Below are 4,685 nucleotides of genomic sequence, written 5' to 3'. Positions count from 1 at the left end.
CCAGTATTTATCTTTCAAGCTTCTGCTTGCAAGTGTATGAAGTAGAAACCGTAGGTTAAAGCTTGCATCTGGGTGCTAGTTCTATTCTACATTAAAGATTGAAATCATAATAGTTGGAAAGGAATTTATTCATCAACTTGACTTGGTATTACTATAGATGATTTAGAGTCACCTCATGGGTGCTTAATTTTGTTTATTATTGTACTTTACTTTACTGTCTTTGTGCGTGGTTGGCCAATAAATTACTGAACATGTTTCGTTTCCTTTCTCCCCTTTGCTTCTATTTTGTGCAGGCATTTTGTCCCCAATTTAACTATTGGTGCTCCAGTTATTGAAAGTCTGAGAAAGCACACAAAGTAACAATTTTCATTTTTCACTGGTCTAGATGATTTTATGCAGATTTTTTTGTTGCCTATTAGCACGATATATGGTGCACTTTAGTCATTAACCATTAACCCTTGTAGGGGATATTTGGATTGTCACCTTATGGTTACCAACCCTCTTGATTATGTTGAACCCTTGGCAAAAGCTAGTGCTTCTGGTTTTACATTTCATGTAGAGACATCAAAAAGTTGGTCCCTATACTTTCTTCTTTTGGTTTGTCTTCCTTCTATGTTGTTTTCTTCTGCCTACCTTTATATAATATTTTGTCTTTTGCCTCTTAAAAAAGTGATTTTTGTGGATAGATAACTGGAAAGAACTTATTCAAAAAATCAAGTCACATGGCATGAGGCCTGGTGTAGCATTAAAACCTGGGACCCCCATTGGAGATGTTTATCCTCTGGTATGTAGTTTTCCAGCTCTGGTTCTCATATGGTCATACCTGTATAGCTGGATTTTATTATCTGCCTTTATCATCTGTGAGTGTCGTGAGTCCTTGTGCATAAACTTGAGAATAGATACAATATCTATGACCGGAAGCCCTTAGTCTTATGTGCATGTGTGTTTTTTTTTCCTTTTCTTTTTCTTATGTGTCATAATCTTTATTCTTTTCACTGACAGGTGGAAGCTGAAAATCCTGAGGAAATGGTTCTTGTGATGACTGTAGAGCTTGGGTTTGGAGGACAAAAATTTATGCTCGAGATGATGGATAAAGTATCGTCACTCTGTCTTGTGTTATGCTTTGTGACTAAAATTTCTTGTCAATTATGCAAGTTGTATATATCTTTTTGTTAATTTTTTTCTTCCATTTTGAAATTTCAAACCAAGTACGTATACTTAGGAAGAAGTATCCATCACTTGACATAGAGGTACCTCAGCACATTCTTTTGTTTCTAACTTCTTTCCTTTCAAGTTAGATGCATATTTTCTTCCTGGTTGTAGACACAGTAGAGTATTGATATTTTCTGCTTGCTTGATTCTTGAACTTGTTAAATCTTTCATGTTTTACTTATTTATGTACTCTTCATTTATTTTTTTAGAAGAAAGAACAAATGGTATTTTATTTATTTTTTTCCTTTGCATTTTTAACTTCTTTTATATAATGGTTTCTCACCAAAACTTCCTATTCAATATTTGTTAGTCCCTTAGCCTCAATTAACTTAAGAGGGGGGTGAATTAAGTTTACTAAATTTCCTCTTATAAAAACTTTTCCAATTACTTTCTTATCAAATTTAATTCCTTAGACAAATATGTATGTAAAGAACGAATGATGCAAACTACATAATTATATTTAATAACAAGAAATTAAAAGTGTAGGGAAAGAAGAATTGCAAACTTGATTTTATATTGGTTCGGCCAATCCTGCCTACATCCAATCCTCAAGTCTCCCACTTGAGATTTCCACTACTCTTGTAAACCTTACAAGAAAATGAATCCTCCAACACCTCGGAACTCCCTTTCCTTGTGATGAGATTCAAACACCAACAAGGAGAAAAACCCTTTCTACTTTACAGATCTAATGATCTATTAAGTATTACAAAATGACTCTCTTGAAGATTGGATATTACACTTTCATGATCTTTGATGAACTCTTTAGAGATTTCGCAAATGATTTTGGCCAAGTGATTTGTAAAGATTATTTTCACAATAGACTTCGTCACTTTTCTCTGAAAAATTATAGGTATTTATAGAAAATTGTTTCTTAGGTTATGTCTTTTCATGAAGAGTTGTAACTTTCTATAATTTTTTCAGAAAATAGGCTCTGGTAATCGATTACAAGACTTGGTAATCGATTACAATGGTTAAAAGTTCAAAATGATTGAAACGTTGTATAATTTAAATTCAAATTTTGAAGTTTTATCTTCTGGTAATCGATTACAAGGGTCTGGTAATCGATTACCAGAACACATTTTGTATTCAGAATTTGAACTTTGAAATTTTTGTTCTGGTAATGGATTACAAGGTCTAGTAATGGATTACCAGAACATATTTTTTATTGTTTCAAAAACTTTATGTAGAAAACTTCATCTCAATAATTTCTTTCACAAATCTCTTTTAAGAAATGATTTGAACTATTCTTTAAAGCTTTTGTTAAGTCTTTTGAAAACATTTTTACTTACTTTCAAAAGATTTAAAACTTGTTTAAATTTAAAGAGATTAATTTGAGATTTTTGAAAACTTATTCTCAAGGCCAAGCATACTTGCAATTCTAAAAAATTCTTTTACATTCTTAGCTAAGTTGATAAGACTTATCTATGTAACACTTAAGATCTTGTTCTTGCATCAACTTGCTTTAGCTCAACCTTGATTCTTCTTCAATGCTTTATAATCACTTTGGCATCATCAAAACATTTTTGCATATTTTCTTCCACATTCTCCCCCTTTTTGATGATGACAATTCACTGTAAAGGGAAAGAAAATAAAACAATGTATTTCGAATCACTCCCCCTTAAACTCCCCCTTAGTAAAGCATAGATTGAAGTTACTTTTATTTTATAAAAGGAGTTGAACTTATGTTTTGAAAAAGATTGTAGAGATCAATTTTTATATTTTAAAAACATAAGTGTCAAGTTGGGTATCAAGAATATTTTTGTCAAAATATTTTAGTCAAACTTAGCCCAAAGTAATGTTAGAAAAAAAATAAACATTTTCTTTTCCTTTGCGGTCTTATCTCTCCCCCTTTGGCAACATCAAAAAGCCAAGTAGAGTATTAAGATAAATGTTTATCTTTTTCCTTTTGTGATCCTTATCCTTTCTCTCCCCCTTTGGCAACAACAAAAAGAATATAATAACAAATTTATCCAAAGGTAAAGAGCAAGCCAAAACATGATCTCAGACCTACTTGCAGATAAATAGAGAAGGAAGTAATGCTTATGGGTGTGGCCATTGGTTTAGGATTTTCCATTCTAATTCTTTTGTGTAATTTCTTACAACATTTGCTTTGATTTTTTTTTTTTATAAAAAAAATTCAATTTTGATTTGCCTTATTTGTAGTCCAAGAAAGAAAAAAAAATTTAGTTCTCCCATTATGGACATTTCAAATTCACTTTGCATATCATTAGAAAACTCTTTGCACAAGTGATCATTAGTACTCCAAAAATAAATTATCAACATAAATTTGCACCATAAGAATATCATTCATTTTTCTTTTGATAAATTAATGTTGTTTCAAACTTTTCTCTTGTAAATTTTTCTTTTTTAAAGAAATTTACTTAGTCTTTCATACCATGCCCTAGGAGCTTGTTTTAATCCCTATACAACCTTTTTCAACTTAAAGACATGGTTTGGAAATTATGAGTTTTCAAATCAAGAAGGTTGTTCAACATATACTTCTTCTTGAATAAAATTATTTAGAAATTCACTTTTGACATCCATTTAATATAGTTTGAAATTCATTATAGATGCATAGGCTATTAACATTTTAATGGTTTCTAGTCTTGGTACAAGTGCATATGTTTCTTCACAATCTATGCCTTCTTCTTGATTATATCCTTTAGCAACTAGTCTAGCTTTGTTTCTTATAATTATAACATGTTCATTATTTAAGGCTTCATCAATGATTTTTAAATTCTATTTTAGAAACAAAAATCAAATTATTGCATGCTTCTTTGAAAGAGTATCTAGTAGTTACCTCTTTTGATATGTCTCCAATGATATTTTCAAGAGGATGATTTCTTGAGATTCTCAACTCTTTTTGAGGAATCATGTTTGTTTGATTCTCTTGAATTATATAATCCTTCATTCCTTCATCTTCTTTGTCCTTTTGAGTTTGCTCATGAATATGAGTATCTTCAAAGCTTTTCTACCATATCATTAATAATATTTTTTCTTGGACAAACAAGGTTAGTTTCATCAAATATAACATGAATTGATTCCTCTATTGTCATGCATCACAAAGTTGGTTTTTCTCAAATTTAAGTTTTGGTAATCCTATTTCTAAATCTTTTGAGATTAATTTATTTAAGTGTTCCATGTTTATGTGAGCAATTCTTTTATGCCATAACCATGATTCATCATTTTTACTCACAAGACATTGAGAATGACTCTTATTTTTCTCTAATTTTATCATGTATATATAGTTTACTCTAAATACTATTATTTTAACATGTTCATCATTTTTATGTTCAACAAGATATTTTTGTGAATCAAAAGATATAGAGAAACCTTTATCACATAATTGACTCACACTTGATAAACTATGTTTAAGATCATTCATAAGTAAGACAATTTCTATGGAGGTTGAGAAATTTGTACCAATTCTTCCAATGCCACGTATTTTTCCTTTGTTGTTGTCTCCTATCATG

The 4,685-nt window shown here is 30.3% G+C and overlaps 1 long non-coding RNA gene across 1 annotated transcript; it reads left to right on the top strand.

Annotated features, from left to right (window-relative positions):
* Positions 1–254: 254 nt before the first annotated feature.
* Positions 255–1,495, top strand: LOC109817123 (uncharacterized). The gene is made up of 4 exons (XR_014433007.1): positions 255–356; positions 465–571; positions 687–784; positions 1,003–1,495. It is a non-coding gene; the product is annotated as an uncharacterized LOC109817123 (long non-coding RNA).
* Positions 1,496–4,685: the final 3,190 nt, after the last annotated feature.

Source organism: Cajanus cajan, chromosome 4, assembly GCF_000230855.2.
Source record: "Cajanus cajan strain Asha chromosome 4, NIPB_CcT2T_4, whole genome shotgun sequence".
NCBI lineage: Eukaryota > Viridiplantae > Streptophyta > Magnoliopsida > Fabales > Fabaceae > Cajanus > Cajanus cajan.
This window is presented reverse-complemented; position numbering and strand designations above follow the sequence as displayed.